General features: G+C 42.5%; 1 long non-coding RNA gene across 1 annotated transcript; it reads right to left on the minus strand.

Annotated features, from left to right (window-relative positions):
- Window positions 1-9,829: 9,829 nt before the first annotated feature.
- On the minus strand, window positions 9,830-12,422 carry LOC308379281. The gene is made up of 5 exons (XR_013968986.1): window positions 12,239-12,422; window positions 11,859-11,955; window positions 11,469-11,616; window positions 10,044-10,171; window positions 9,830-9,928 (listed from the first exon to the last, which is right to left on the minus strand). It is a non-coding gene; the product is annotated as an uncharacterized lncRNA (long non-coding RNA).
- Window positions 12,423-17,500: the final 5,078 nt, after the last annotated feature.

Consider the following 17,500-nt stretch of genomic DNA (forward strand, 5'->3'; position numbering starts at 1 on the left):
GCACCAGCTGACCAAACCCAAGGTACATAAATAAAGTCCACATACACAGAGATGAGTTTACAAGATTTATAATTATACTGGCATGAAATAAATGCAACAAAGCCATACGATAAATCAAATGTCACGCAGCTTCAATTAACCTGAATCATTTGGGTCAATGTGTACACTAAATAAATGCCTATTTTTAAAATATCTTGGATACGGACATCACAATGATTTCCTCATGTGGTAAATACTTTATTTTTCTTGTAATTATATATGGCTTGCCAAAAAATTGGTGTAAATCTCTCGTGTAGACGACAGAAGTAAAGTGTAGCCTATAGGTCCTATACTGTATGGCCAAGCACGCGCCGTTAAAATAGCGTCTGAATACCCGCCACAGACTCTAGACAATGTGCCTGTGACATTAGACTAGGTTTATTCTGGTCAATGGCGCACTGTCGTTTTGAAACTGCAAGATACCACAAAGGAAGACTTGCGCCCGAGAAACGCCTTCTCTGTTCCGGCCCGCCCATGTCGGCGCAAGTTCATTTCGACGCGCGCCTCTGGAGGGAAAATCCCGCTGTGCGCCGGGTGCAAGATAGGAATGATACATGCGTCGGTGACAATGTCAATTGCGCTGGGTGCAAGATAGGGCCCACACACACAAACAAAAGGATTTTGTTTAGATGGGCCTCGGCTAAAGGGAGCAGGCAGGAGTTTCACTCACGGTCTGTCACTAGGCAACACTACTTGTCTAACCTCCGTCACTAGACAACACTACTTGTCTAACCTCCGTTACTAGGCAACACTACTCTTCTAACCTGCTGCTGAACTGAATGAAGGGCGAGACGCCGCGTATCATTACTGTAACAAACTCAAGAACCAGGCAAACCCTTAGGGGTAGTCATAGTCATAGTGACTGAATGACAGCTGGTGTAGGGGTAGTCATAGGGCCTCATTTATAAAAAGCTGCGTAGAAACCATCTTACATTTTGTCTAAGACATTTCCTGAAATGAGCGTAAGTGAGATCCACAGAAAACGGACGTACACACAAAAAACACGTGCACGCCAATCCTTCGGTTGTAAATCACAAATGGTCGTTGAATTGTGCGCAACTGAATCTCCTCCCTCAAAACGCCCCAATTTAATTTTAATCAGCATATTATCAATGCACAAACAGAGCGCATCCTCAATGCACCACCTCTCTGTGACAGTGGCAATCAAGAAAGAAACATGTAAACAGAAGAATAAAAGTGAGGCTGACATCGACGTTCTGCTGATGGAAGAGCAGATGCGGGCCAAAACATCGTTAGAAAGCCTGTCTGGTGGCGTAATGCCAAAAGCAAAGTATTTGACACGTGGTAGACACGTCTCCGAAGCACCAGCACCTGCGGCACGAACAGCACCAGAAGCCGCATCTGCGGCAGCAGCACCAAGGCTTTGGTGCGCTCCACTACCGACCTGTGCTGTATTGAAGTGGGCTTCCTAGGCTGTCTGAGTGTGTGAAATCTGGATGAGAATACATTGGGAACCCTGTTTTACGCAGGAAATCCTCTTTCACATTTTGCTGGGCACTGTATGGAAATCTAATAAATTGCGGGCATATGGGATAGTATACTGGAAACAACATCGGGCAAAATTCTGCTTAATGATGACGGGGATTGCTCGACTGGTCTCCAATTTCTCATCGGAACGTTCCTGTAGCCAGGAATCCAAGAACGGACAATACCTGAACGTGTATAGCCTGGTTGCCTCTGGTGCCTTTGGGCACAACACTCTCGGCAAGCGGTACCTGCTTATCAGACATACATCATCCTGTGTCAAAAAGTCTGCGCGATCACAAAAAAACCCTCTCTCTCCTTATTGCGCAGTTGGCAATATCCTCTAACAATGCCAATGCAGCCATATCTCCTACTGAAAACTAAGCCACTATTAGACTTTTTATAGGCTATAAGTTTGAGCGAAATGTTTTTTCACTTGTGAAATTAAAACGGAATACCTATAAGACGTGAATCTCATTCATGTGTGAATTATTCTGATAGTTTATTTGATTTTATTGAGCAAAACATTAATTTGGCCTTTCACCATTAGCCCAAATGGTGACGGTGGTGCTGACGATGATGATGATGAAACTGCGTGCCAGCTGTCGGCGCTCGGAGAGTCATGAATTCCTGCAGTACTCCAGTATTGCCGCAAGGAAATGTACTTACACGAACTGAAACCAGACGTAGAGATACGTCCTTTTCTACGTTTTTATAAATCTGTACTTAGACGTGGATTTGATCGCACGCACAGTCTAAGATCAGTTCTGTGCGTAAGTACGTTTTATAAATGAGGCCCATTGTCATAGTGACTGAATGGCAGACAGGTGTAGGGGTAGTCATAGTGACTGAATGACAGAAAGGTGTAGGGGTAGTCATAGTCATAGTGACTGAATGACAGACAGGTGTAGGCCTAGTCATAGTCATAGTGACTGAATGGCAGACAGGTGTAGGGGTAGTCATAGTGACTGAATGACAGACATGTGTAGGGCTAGTCATAGTCATAGTGACTGAATGACAGACAGGTGTAGGCCTAGTCATAGTGACTGAATGACAGACATGTGTAGGGCTAGTCATAGTCATAGTGACTGAATGACAGACATGTGTAGGGCTAGTCATAGTCATAGTGACTGAATGACAGAAAGGTGTAGGGCTAGTCATAGTCATAGTGACTGAATGACAGACAGGTGTAGGCCTAGTCATAGTCTTAGTGACTGAATGACAGACAGGTGTAGGTGTAGTCATAGTGACTGAATGACAGACAGGTTTAGGGGTAGTCATATTGACTGAATGACAGACAGGTGTAGGTGTAGTCATAGTGACTGAATGACAGACAGGTTTAGGGGAAGTCATAGTGACTGAATGACAGACAGGTGTAGGGGTAGTCATAGTGACTGAATGAAAGACAGGTTTAGGGGTAGTCATAGTGACTGAATGATTGACAGGTGTAGGGGTAGTCATAGTGACTGAATGACAGACAGGTGTAGGCATAGTCATAGTGACTGAATGACAGACAGGTGTAGGCCTAGTCATAGTGACTGAATGACAGACAGGTTTAGGGGTAGTCATAGTGACTGAATGACAGACAGGTGTAGGTGTAGTCATAGTGACTGAATGAAAGACAGGTTTAGGGGTAGTCATAGTGACTGAATGATTGACAGGTGTAGGGGTAGTCATAGTGACTGAATGATTGACAGGTGTAGGCATAGTCATAGTGACTGAATGACAGACAGGTGTAGGGGTAGTCATAGTGACTGAATGACAGACAGGTGTAGGGGTAGTCATAGTGACTGAATGACAGACAGGTGTAGGGGTAGTCATAGTGACTGAATGATTGACAGATGTAGGGGTAGTCATAGTGACTGAATGACAGACAGGTGTAGGCCTAGTCATAGCGACTGAATGATTGACAGGTGTAGGGCTAGTCATGGTGACTGAATGACAGACAGGTGTAGGGGTAGTCATAGTGACTGAATGACAGACAGGTGTAGGCATAGTCATAGTGACTGAATGACAGACAGGTGTAGGGGTAGTCATAGTGACTGAATGACAGACAGGTTTAGGGGTAGTCATAGTGACGGAATGACAGACAGGTGTAGGGACAATTAGAAGGGTCATAACCGGAAAATGACCATGGGACCTTCAGGGAATCTGGGTAGTTGGTGTGGAGTTTTACAGGTCAGCTAGAAGGGCTTGAGAAGAAGAGGAAGTGTTTTAGGATTAGGGTTCAGGTTTGTTAGGGTTGTACAGGTCAGCTGGACATGCTTGAGAGGAAGAGGAAGTGAAACACGAGTGGTTAGCAGCTCCAGCTAGAAATTATAATAAGATACCAGGAAAAAGGGGCCCAGAGCAGGACCCTGCGGAACACCCTACAGGACCTCTGAGAGTCACTGGAGCCTGTGGAACACCCAACAGGACCTCAGAGAGTCACTGCAGCCTGTGGAACACCCTACAGGACCTCAGAGAGTCACTGGAGCCTGTGGAACACCCTACAGGACCTCTGAGAGTCACTGGAGCCTGTGGAACACCCTACAGGACCTCTGAGAGTCACTGGAGCCTGTGGAACACCCTACAGGACCTCTGAGCCTGTGGAACACCCAACAGGACCTCTGAGAGTCACTGGAGCCTGTGGAAAAACCTTCAGGACCTCTGAGCCTGTGGAACACCCTACAGGACCTCTGAGAGTCACTGGAGCCTGTGGAACACCCTACAGGACCTCAGAGAGTCACTGGAGCCTGTGGAACACCCTACAGGACCTCTGAGAGTCACAGGAGCCTGTGGAACACCCTACAGGACCTCAGAGAGTCATAGGACCCTGTGGAACACCCTACAGGACCTCTGAGAGTCACTGGAGCCTGTGGAACACCCTACAGGACCTCTGAGCCTGTGGAACACCCAACAGGACCTCAGAGAGTCACTGGAGCCTGTGGAACACCCAACAGGACCTCTGAGAGTCACTGGAGCCTGTGGAACACCCTACAGGACCTCTGAGAGTCACTGGAGCCTGTGGAACACCCTACAGGACCTCTGAGAGTCACTGGAGCCTGTGGAACACCCTACAGGACCTCTGAGAGTCACTGGAACACCCAACAGGACCTCTGAGAGTCACTGGAGCCTGTGGAACACCCTACAGGACCTCTGAGAGTCACTGGAGCCTGTGGAACACCCTACAGGACCTCTGAGAGTCACTGGAACACCCAACAGGACCTCTGAGAGTCACTGGAGCCTGTGGAACACCCTACAGGACCTCTGAGAGTCACTGGAACACCCTACAGGACCTCTGAGAGTCACTGGAGCCTGTGGAACACCCTACAGGACCTCTGAGAGTCACTGGAGCCTGTGGAACACCCTACAGGACCTCTGAGCCTGTGGAACACCCTACAGGACCTCAGAGAGTCACTGGAGCCTGTGGAACACCCAACAGGACCTCTGAGAGTCACTGGAGCCTGTGGAACACCCTACAGGACCTCTGAGCCTGTGGAACACCCAACAGGACCTTAAAGAGTCACTGGAGCCTGTGGAACACCCAACAGGACCTCTGAGAGTCACTGGAGCCTGTGGAACACCCAACAGGACCTCTGAGAGTCACTGGAGCCTGTGGAACACCCTACAGGACCTCTGAGAGTCACTGGAGCCTGTGGAACACCCTACAGGACCTCTGAGAGTCACTGGAGCCTGTGGAACACCCTACAGGACCTCAGAGAGTCACTGGGTGCATTTCCCCTATGGGTTGGAGCAGGGCTGGACTAGGAATACCAGCACTCCAGCCAGGGACATTGAAAAACAGATAGGTAGCATCAGTTTAGGAAATCAGCACTTTCACAGAGGAATCAAAGACACTGTTTCCGAGAGGCAGAGGCGAGAGGGAGAGAAAGAGAGGAGAGGCAAGCTGACTAAAAAGGAGAGAGAGAGAGAGAGGGAGAGAGAGAGAAAGAGATAGAGAGAGGAGAGAGGGAGAGAGAGAGAAAGAGATAGAGGGAGAGAGAGAAAGAGTTCGAGAGAGGAGAGCTGGAGAGAGAGAAAGAGAGAGAGAGGGAGAGAGAGAGAGGAGAGAGAGAGGAAAGTGTGTTTGTGCTGGATGAGTCAGAGGGCAGAGGAGGCCGCGCCCGTGTGTGGACCACCCTGTGCTGCTCCTCCTGATGGGAAAGAGGAAGTGAAAGGGGCTGACGGCACCACTCTTCATGGCCAGCTTATTTTGCCCAAGCGCCTGTTACCCAGGAGCGCTTCTGCACAGACACTCAGTTCTGCCACCATCACATGCTCCTTGCACGCACACACACATACACACACACACATACACACACACACACACACACACACGCATACACATGCACGCATACACACACACATGCACATGCACGCATATACACATGCACATATGCAAATAGACACATGCACACACACACACACATGCACACAACTACACACATACACACACACACAGACATACACATGCACACATACACAAACTCGAACATAGACAAACACACACACGCACGCACGCACACACACACACACACACACACACACACACACACACACACACACACACACACACACACACACACACACACACACACACACACACACACACACACAATCGGGGTCTTGACAGCTTCTGTTTTTTATGGAGTATGCTTCCACTTACACCACAGACTTATCCAATCATACACACACCCACTAATCACCCACCCATAAATCAATCAAAGCAAGCCAATCACACCCTTACCAATCAATCAAATCAAATCAATCACATACAGACCTGCAGTTCTATGACCCCCCTAAATTACACTTCATCTGAAGCAGATGGAGGGATAGAGAGGGGAGAGAGGGAGAGGGCGGGATGGAGGGATAGAGAGGGAGAGGGCGGGATGGAGGGATAGAGAGAGGAGAGAGGAAGGGGTGTGGAGAGGGCGGGATGGAGGGATAGAGAGGGAGAGGGCGGGATGTAGGGATAGAGAGGGAGAGGGTGGGATGGAGGGATAGAGAGAGGAGAGAGGAAGGGGTGTGGTCATTTAAGCATCACCTGCTTATGGCCGGTTCACACTACACGATTGTCGAACATTCCTTCACGATTTAACATGTCACACTATGTGATCACAGAGCCACGACTTTGGGCTTCCTCTTGGTCGGAAGACTGGCCACACGGCAAGATCATGAATCTTTGTATCTAATTGCCTAGGTAGCAGCTAGCTACTTTTGATAGGCTACGTAAACTTTTGAGGTAGGCTATCAAACGTTAATTCCCGGGTAAGACTGGAAATAGACTTCTTTAAAACCAACATTTTGTAACCAACATTTACACTAATAACAGTTTATCAGGCTGGACATTCGTTATACAGGCCAGAGTGAGGTTTATGCTAGGTTTACGCTATGTCAACAATGGATACGTCATGGCGATTCCCCCAAAAATTCTGACATGCAAGACTTTTCGTCGTGGGGTTTTCGAACGTCGCAGACGAAAACATCGCAGGTCGCAAGCATGTCACACTACAAGACCTCACCTCGTCGCAGACTTTTCAAATTCGGGCCCGATCCTGCAAATTTGTTGGCGACGAAGAAATCGGGGCAAAATCGGGCTGAAATCGTGTAGTGTGAACCGGCCATTAAATGACTACCGCCCTGTAGCACTGACCTCCACCATTATGAAGTGCTTTGAGCGGCTGGTCAGAACCTACATCTGCTCTACCCTACCAAACACCCTGGACCCCTTTCAGTTTGCATACCGCCCAAACCGATCAACAGATGATGCCATTGCCCTAACAACACACGCAAGAAAAAGGGCAACACATATGTGAGGATGCTGTTTGTGGATTGCAGCTCAGCATTCAACACTATTGTGCCTGCCAAGCTCGTCCAGAAGCTCAGGAGCCTGAGTCTGAAAACACCCCTGTGCAACTGGATCCTGGACTTCCTGACGAGCAGGGCCCCCTAGGGCTGGGTACTCAGTCCCCTCCTGTACTCCCTGTACATGCAGGACTGTGTGGCAACACACAGTTCTAACATCATCCTGAAGTTTGCAGACGACACAACCATCCTACACTGTAAAACGCAATTTGTTGGCATTACTTAAAAAAAGTTAGGAAACCGATTGCCCCAAAATTTTCAAGTAAAGTTGCTCATCAATTTGAAGTTGTTTTAGCTGAAAAGAAATGTGTTACGGCAACTCATGTCATGGTAGTACACTTGAGTCCAGGTAACTTAAAATCATTAGTTATCATCACTGAAATGTTAGTCAGGACCACTCATATCATTGTAGTACAATTGAGTAGAGTTAACTCAAAACTCATTAGTTCGGGTCACTAAGAAAATGCCAGTTCAGAGAACTTAGTTGTGTTCAGCTAGCAGGACTCATTAAAACAAGATATCCTTACAAGGCTAAGTGTTCACAATACTAGGAAAATCTTAGGAAACCGATTGCCTTAAAATATTCAAGTAAACTTTACTAAAAGTCAGGCACGTGCACCGATAGACCCCTAGTGGTGCTCAAGCACCAGCCCTTGTGTCCTGGTTGAGAAAAAGTGCCCTTTTTGCTGGAGCCCAATTTTGTTTTCATTCATCAACATTTTTAGAATACAAATTAGTCACTCTGTCATCAATTTCCCCGAATGTGTTTTGATATCTGAGGAGGCATTTATTTGAGTTCTTGTGAGAATTTTGACCCAACATGCTCCGCGGCATAGACATACACGTATTTTATGCCTTTGCTCCGCGGTGCTCACAAGCCTCATACGGGTCCATTAAACTTTTCACAATGTACGTAACTTAATCTGTAGCCGTACTGAGAAGTTCACATTAAAACATAAACAAATCTGCGATACCTTTTTAACCTTGTCACAATAAAAGTCCTAATTATCTATAAGAGACAATGTGGCATAAAACATCGATACATTCTTTAAACATTAGATTATTATTAGGCACACATTAAAGATCAATAAGTAAAATCTAAAACAGGCAATCAACTCAAAATAATAGTCCTTCTATGGGGCTATTTACAATGCTGCTTATGCTTTTACCTTCAGAAAACAGTACAATTATTATCCACAACATTGATTTATCTCATTCACAAAATTTGCAGCATAATGCCAAAAAAAGACAGACTCAAGAAGCAGAAGGACAGGGAACTGCAGGAAGCAGCTCACACTGTAAAAAAAAAAATCGTAAAAAAACGTTTTTTTTCCGGCAGCTGGGGTGCCAGAAAAATACCGTAAAATAACAGAAAATTACTGTACCGTAAAAATACGGTTATTTCCCGTAATTAAAATACAGTTTTTAGTTGTAATTTTACCAAGATTTTCCCTTATTTTCAGGTTTTTTAACATTAAATAACAACATTTTCACATTTTAAAACAATTAAATGACCTAGAAAAACGGTAAATAAACGTTATATTACGAACATTATTCGTAATACAACATTTATTTTCCATTTTTCTAGGTCATTTAATTGTTTTAAAATGTGAAAATGTTGTAATTTAATGTTATTTTACGGTATTTTTACTGGCACCCCAGCTGCCAGAAAATTACCGTTTATTATAATTTTTAGTGTATAGTCACTTACCTGATCTTTCAGCCTTTGAGAATATGCCTCTCTCTATCACTTGTTCACACACTAAATCCATTTATTGGTCTCATAATTACAGAAATGTGCTGTTAAATTAAATTACCCATGAAGATGGTAGATTAACATTGTTATACAAGTAATAATGCTTACATTTACAGAAATGTGCTGTTATTAGTTGGTTTTAATGGCATTATTTGTTTAAAAATCCTGTATATAATTTTTTATGAGATGTAATATAATAGTATACAACAATAATTTGATTAATCTTTAAAAACTAGTTAAAAAAAATGAATATTTAAAGCACTTTCAACTTAAAAAAAAACTATACTCACCTAATAACACCATAATTATTTTAATTTTAAATGGTTTAAACCAGTTTTTGGCCAGTCGGAAAAGGGGCTTAAATGAATTGTGCTTGAACAAGACTAAGCTGAACAAGAACAACTACAATTTCCCATTCTCTGTATTTTTATTCTGTATATATATAAAAAATAACTAACAGGTAACCATACAGCAACTGGTTCTGAAACAAACAAAAACAAATTCAACTGAATTGGAAATGAAAGAAAAAAAGTAAAAAAAAAAAAAAGTAAACAAAAATCCACAGACTCTTGATATCTTCTAATATAATTTCCAACTCGACTGCAAATGTAAATGTTTTTTTTTCAATAAGGCCCAATACATCAGCCCTTCATCTCCAAGTGGCATAGCAATCTTGTCACTTCTTGCGACGATCAGCCACTGCTGGGCAGCTCCGCTTGGGTGTCCAATGCACACAATGCTAGGCTGGTGGCCTCTCGATGAATCAGGATTCTCAAGCAATGATGAAATGCTCGTTCTAGGCTGTAACACAAAACGTTTGAATTACTACATTATTAAACCAGCATGGGGAGGAGACCACAACACAACATCAGGAGGTTCAGTGATGCAACCAATAAGTCATAAGACACAAACATACTTGCACAAAGTCCATGAGGTAGGAAATGGCTGATTTAACACTGCAGCGACTCCATCCAGCCCCTCGTCCTGATGGCATTGGTGGAAGAAGGTGTATGAGCATCTGAAGTGCTTTGAAGCAAAGCATGTCTACATGAAAATATTAGAATCCAAATTAGATATCTACCATTACACAAGGTTAAAGTGCATATGACACCTAAAAAAAAAAGGTAAACGGCATATAATTATCAAGACTATACATAAAACATAGTACTTTGAAGTCATGTGTAAACCCGATGATTGAAAAATTAGGTTTGTACACGATTTCAAAGTGTGGTTTTCGCGACGCTCTTCGGCAAGCAGTGCCGGCTTACCTGAAACCTGAAGTCTGTGGCAGAAAATTGCTCAAAATTGCTGAATTCTTCACCCTCCATCGATAGCTGTGTGGTGTGGGAACGAATGAAGTCTACCACCACTGACATCACAGGGTCACCTGGCGGTAGACCTCATTCGTTCCCACGCCACACAACTAGCGATGGAGGTTGAAGAATTCAGCAATTTTGAGCAATTTTCTGCAACAGACTCAAGCAGAGATGAGATTGAGGAAGACTTCGATCCGGATCAGTTTGTAAAGGTGATTGTGAGCATTGAGCCGTATCTGGAAGACGAGCCAGCAGAAGAGCCGAGTTCTGACAGTGATGACATAGTAGCTAGCTAGCCTCGCTGCTAATAAGTATAACGCCCCCCTCATTGAGGCAGATGTACCGTTTGCCTCCAGTCTCTTAGCTCTTTCACAGCTGTTGTTTGTTAGGTCAGCCATTCTAAATACGTGAAATACATTCCCTATTTAATGGATAGAGAGCAATGCTTCCAGCATTACTTCACAGCAAATTACTTTAGTTGTCATTTCAAGCTTGCTGGAGAAGGCACTCTTGTGCGACACACATTCTGCACCCACTTCTCGCGTACTTCCTTGTCTTTTGGAAATTTGAAAAGGCTAAAAGAATGGGAACTGACGTTCGAGCAATATGCTGCAACACACCCTGAAGGCATATTTACAACTGATCCTTAAGAAATAGCCGGTGGCTCCCTGAGAAAATGTGTTTTCTGTCAGGAAAAATGGCGACCAAGTGCAACAGAGTACCTCCGTTTAAGTAATTTAAGTTTTTTAACGCAGGGTGGTAGTGAGTCGCTTGGGAAGTCGGTAGCTCAGTGGCGCTGCATTCAAATGATGATTTTAACAAGTCAAATGTGTATATTTTTCCTCAACATATATATATCGATTGTGAAATACCACCTTCGTTCTATTTATTAAAAAAAATTAGTATTGAGGTGTCATATGCACTTTAAGTCATCTTGAACAATTAAACTGGCTTCAGTTATTATCCATTGCATAAAAGTTATAAGTGCATTTCCCCCCTATCTTTCTGAATGCGAACCAACATACCATCACTGTTGTTCCTGGTGGTTGAAGGATTTTCCAGATCCTCAGACAACTCCAACGCAGCAACCTTCATTAGCTTAGGGATGATGTTCATCTGCCATTTGCGAAGGAAAAGATCAGCTTTCCCCTCAAACTGGCTATCGAAGTCGAACTAAGATGTACAAAGATAAATATTCAATCCAATTCATTCATTTGAATTTACAGGCTATATTTACTGAGATATTGGGGGGGGGGGGTAAGTGTTCCTTTTCATGGGTTGAAGGTAGAGAGTGGACATGAGGCATCAGTCAATAATACCAAAAATACAATGGCCCTTATTTCTGAAACAATAAACATTTGGTACATCAGTAAAATGTGGGGTGGGAAGGTAAACATCATTTTTTTTTCACTTACATATCCCTCATTGTGTTCCTGGATTTTGACACTCAATTTAGGAAACGTGGTGACAACATTCTTGTCAAGACGCACCTTGTCATCACTGGATGGGTAACTGAAAATAACAGACAGCATCAACCAAACCATTTCTAAACACACATTGAAGAGTTCAGAAGTCCACCTGACCTTTTTTGTGGTAAATTGGAAAAAACACAGCTGGCATGATTAAGTTTTTGCACCTGAACTCTTCAATTAGAAACATGTATTGCCATCAGTTATACTCACACTTCACATGTATTGACTAAAATATTAATTTTAAGTATGAGATATATAAGAACAACTTCCACTCCACTGTCAATACTTTTGAATCTCACACTTTGACAGTGTCGTCAACTTACAATCCTCATCTCTCCTCAAGATTGCTGACAGCAACCCTCACAAGTAGCACCCTGTTTTTTGTGCATATGGTACCAGATTTCTCATATTCTGTGAGTATGTTTGGAGCTTTTGATTGAATTAGTACTTTGAGTACTCCAATCCACTGTCGTCCAGCCTGTCATGGGAAGGTAGAAAATGTGTCTGTCTTGGCAGGGGAGGAGGCTGGAGAAAAACACAAACCAAAGCAAAAATGTATGAGCCATTGGTGCAGTTTAAAATCCCTAAATAAACATTTAAAACACATATTTTCAACAGGACTGCAACTCGAACAAACTAAACTTAAAAGGCATTTCACAACCAAACAACACAATAACATGTAATGCTGGTGTGCCGTGAGACTTTTTTCCCCATAGAATACATAGATTGTGCTTCGAGAGAAAAGGGTTTGGGGAAAACTGATTTCCACCACTGGCGTTGCCCCTGCTCTATGGTTATAATATAAAATGGAGCAAACTAGCCAACACGATATGCTAAATAGCTAGCCTTAAAGCTATGGCAAAAGAGTATCTATGATATGTGCTTAAAAGAGCCTTCGTCATTAGAAAACGCAATATGTTACTAGCCAGGTTTTTACTTTCTCTCACTCTGCATGTTTTCAATAGCAAATACAAAATGCCAACCAATTTTACAGATTAAATTATCCAGGTTGGCTAGCTAGCTAACTTGAACTGTACATGTTACCTTAGCTAGCTACTATGGCTTACATTACTTTACGACTACGAACTGAAGGTTGTCAGTGCAAGCTAGCTAGTCAAAGTTAGCCAGAGCCTCATATGGTGTTGGCTACACTCACATTACGGCCCCCATTCAGCACACCAACATGACAGCACGACAACCTATACACAATGAGCCTTTCATCGTCAAATACAATGCCAGGGTATTAAACTTTTTATTTTTGAGAACTCAATTAAAGTACAAAGACATTTACCTTTAGTCTTCTGCTGTCTTGTGTCTTGTCAGTGTTGAAACTCCGTGGTAACCAGTGCAAGAATGTTCTATTTGGGCGCGCGCAGACCCTACATCGGCCTCAATGCGGGAGGCGTATGAGAGCATAGACATAACACATGTATATGTCTATGTATGAGAGCATAATCTGTATGCTAACGGTATACTTTTAGCAGAGAGGCTAGCTAGCTTAAGCTACTATGTGTCTTAATGGAGTTTTGGTCTACGCGAAATCAGCAACCTAAAATAATATTTGAGAGCTTCAGTTAAGACCACCAATACTGTGCACCATCCGTGTTTCACATAAACAACTAACCGAGTCAATGTAGACGTATAAAAAGTCGTGTAGATAGCTTAATTCACATCAAATATTTCCCACTAACAGGCTACACGCCGCCATCTTTGTTCAGTTTCGATATTTTTGAGTGACTCACTCTCAACCAATCAGAATGCTTGATTTCATCTACCCGTGTTACAACAGTAAATATACGTATTTCTAATGGGTTTTTTCTGTGTAAAACAACAGAAATATTCTGTGTTTTTACATTTACAGTGATTTCATGTTATTTTACATTTGTCATGTAAAATCACAGTTTCTTTTTGTAAAATGAATGGTATTTTAAAAATACAGAAAAAAACTGTAAAATAAACAGTAAAAGTCTGTTTTATTACATTTTTTTTTTACAGTGCAGAGTAGCCGCTCCTTTTTAACTTGGATCAGGCCATCAACGAGCCAATCAAATGAGGGAGAATCAGTTACCCTACTAATATATAAGTTGAAAATATCCTTCTGTGTTTTTTTTGTTTATTATTTTTATTCTTAATTTCATAAATAATTTTGGCGATGGGTGCCCTTTTTTTCTTTTGAGCACCTGCCCCCCAAAATGTCTGTGCACGTGCCTGCTAAAAGTGTTAAGTTGTTGAAACAAAGACAGACAACAGTATCAGGGAATCACTGAAACACTTTATTTGTTCTCAGACAAGATAGCAAACAACCAGTCTATTGAAAGACTCCAATCAATAAAGAAGAAGTGGATAAAGAAGTGGATCTGCTCAACAATGTAAAAACAAAAGCCTATGACGGCCGTAAAACATGTTTATGTTTTTTAAAACAAAATTATCACAAGGCAGCAAACAAACCAGGTCAATTGACCAAACCAAACCAATTCTTTTTTTTTAAGCAATCTTTTCATGAACTTGTGTCTGTGTGTGTGTGCGAGAGAGAGAGAGAGAGAGAGAAAGAGAAGAGAAGAGAAGAGAAGAGAGCGAGAGAGAGAGAGATTCAAAAGGTCTAGAAATGTACTGTAATTACAATTATAAAACACTGGACTGGTTGTAACAAAATCCAGTCTGCAACACCACTCAGTGCTGGACAAGTGTGTCCCAAATGGCGGAAACATGCCAAAGACTTCCCCCTGCATTGCAATTGAATAGTTCAAATCAAATCAAATTAGTCTTAATATGTAGTAAACACTAAAAACATTGACGGGGCTGGTTGAACACATGGACTGGTTGTACACGTATACAAACGAAAATTCAAATAGTTTAGAACTGTACTGTATTTACAACTATAAAACACTGGATTGGTTGTAACAAAACCAGGCTGCTTCATCACATCTTCTCCACTCATACTGGAACAGAAGGGAGAGCTCTTTTCACTGGCATAGCTTAGTTTTCAAGCTTTGAGTCTTTCTCGACAGTTCACCTGCATCCAGCTCCATGATAATCTGTTGAAATGCCTCAAAGGTGTAGCGGAGCTTTTGTAGGGTACTGCAAGTTCAAGGCATAAAAGAGCCCAAACAACGTTGCAGAAGCAAGTGCTACATTCTCAAGATCTTGAAGCACCATCACACCCTCGAGGACTATCCTGACGTCAGAGGGTTCACTGCTGGTAGTGTCTCTCACAACATAGGTCCCCACTGTTGTTCTCGATCCCCACTTGTTTCTCTCTATGGCACTGAGGAAATCGGTGTCAGCCATTTCCTGGTCAAAAGAAAAGATACAATTCTTTAATGATAGGTTCAACATCTTGTAACTTGGCTTGTAAACAATTCAACAGTGTAATAATTTCTACCTTCAGCCAGGACAAATCTTTCATAGATCCAATGCCCCACTGTTTATGACCTCCAACCCAGGCAAAGCCGCTGCAGGGCAGAAGGTTACGTTTTCTCCCGTGTGTGTTTGATTGTCGGTCTGTATGTGTGTGAACAGGATTACCAAAAAGTACCGGCCCGATTTGTATGAAACTTGGTGGAGGGGTGTAGCATGGGCCAACATTGTAGGCCTTCTAGCAGATTCTCCCATTTTTGCACAGTGAAGCACTGTAACACTTATTAGTCGCATACACTTACCACGTACTCCTGCACAAGATCCTCAGGATCCTCGCTGAGGTAAATGCAGAGTCCTTTGATGACATATTCACATCCAGCATCAATATCTTCCTTAAGGATATATAAAGCACAAGGCAGTATTTTAACTGAGATGTCAACATGGACACAAATGTGATGGTTGTGACGACAGTTAAGTTAGAATTCTTACCGTCACCATGGCAGACATGTCTTTCAGCTTCTGTCCCTGCTGCCCGATCTCTTCTCAAATATTATCAGTGTGTAGGTCCAGCTGTGAGAGAAATCTTGACTGTAGAGGCATGGTCGTTACGTGTTTGAACTCTTCATTGATCTGAAACATGGAACAATATGGCACACTGATGTACACACAAGACGTTGAGACACATTTGGCCAACCATTAGCTTAACAGTTTAATCTACCACACAAGAATTATTAAGAAGTCATACCTGTAGGAGCTGGTTGTAATAATCAAATCTAATCAATATAGAAGCGGTAAATATCCATAAATTAGCCGTGTCATTGTTTTGGACCTACAAAACTGGGGGAAACGTAGCGGTTTATAGTCCGCAAAATTACGGTATAAGCTTAATTTGATCAAAATGTAATGTGCTAGTTTTATGAAACATCCAATGGTGGATCAAAGTACACAAGTAAAAAGAGAAACAGTTTTTTACCACTTTGGCTGTGTGCTCTTCTTACCTCAACAGCCTGCTCCACTCTTGTTAACTGTCTCTGAAAAAGAATGAGGAGCTATGAGTAACAGACACTGATACGAGATAGTAGTCTCTCAAATACTCATGCATATCCCTCGATATGTAAAGATCGCCAAATTAAAAACACATAATTTGCGCTTTCCCTAATATATCAAATACTTCCTTGTCTGTGATGCAAAGCTTTTTGGAGAAAAACTGCTTTAAAATCGCTTAGTTGCTGCAGCTTGAGGCTAAAATTAGCTCACTTGACTTTCGTGCATATTCGCGGCAAAATAGCTGCGTATTCTCGGTCAACTAACTCACAAGCTATACCTCTTAACGACATTTGGGGACCGTTAAACGAAAACTGTACATTACTTGTCTGTGAGACTTATGTCGGAGACACTTGCACAGGGAGACACGCTAACAGTGGATTGCCGCCAGTTTCATGTGGGCACCCCCACATAAGTTATTAAGGGGGCTAACACACACACAAGTATTACACAAGTTCAGACAAACCTACTCAATTCCCAAGTTTCACACAAAATAGTGTCACTAGCAAGCTAGTCTCATGGTGTAGTTAGTAGGCTATCTTAAATGGTGGAGGAAGATTAGTACTTGCCTAGCATGTGATAGCCAAAGCTAAGCCTAATGCTAACTTTAACCTCTTTTTTACTTTCACCAATGGTGAAAGACAAGCCGTCTCTTAATAACCAGGTAGCTATTATAAGTCATGTATACTTACATAGTTGAGATGAGTGATGGCTGGACATGTGTGGATAAATCCGAAATTTCGTACACTGAGCTGAGCCGTTGAATGACTGATGTCTGACTCTTCTTGGAGCCGTTGAATGAGTTTGAGTGACGTCTGCGATTACGCTGTTATCGCGAGACATAATTTGAAAGCTGATAGGCTAAATCTACTCAATTGATTCACTTTATCCAAATGTGAACTAAATAAGTTCATGTTCACTTTCTGCATACCATATAGATTCTACACAATGCAATCACGTTTGGCTAAAGAACTTGAAACAATTGTGTAAAATACACACAATATGCTTAGCTTAACTGCCATTCAGAACCAATGGTAATGCTACCAAGCTAGGCTAGCTAGGTATGCTAACTGTCGGTATACATCGTGAAAAACCACCAAAATACTCATGTCACTGGCTTTAATTTGAGAATGGCATGTTATTAGTACATTTAATATCAGTACAGTTGTTTAATTACTGCTGAT

The sequence above is a fragment of the Sprattus sprattus genome, assembly GCF_963457725.1.
Source record: "Sprattus sprattus genome assembly, chromosome: 18".
NCBI classification, from domain to species: Eukaryota; Metazoa; Chordata; class Actinopteri; order Clupeiformes; family Clupeidae; genus Sprattus; species Sprattus sprattus.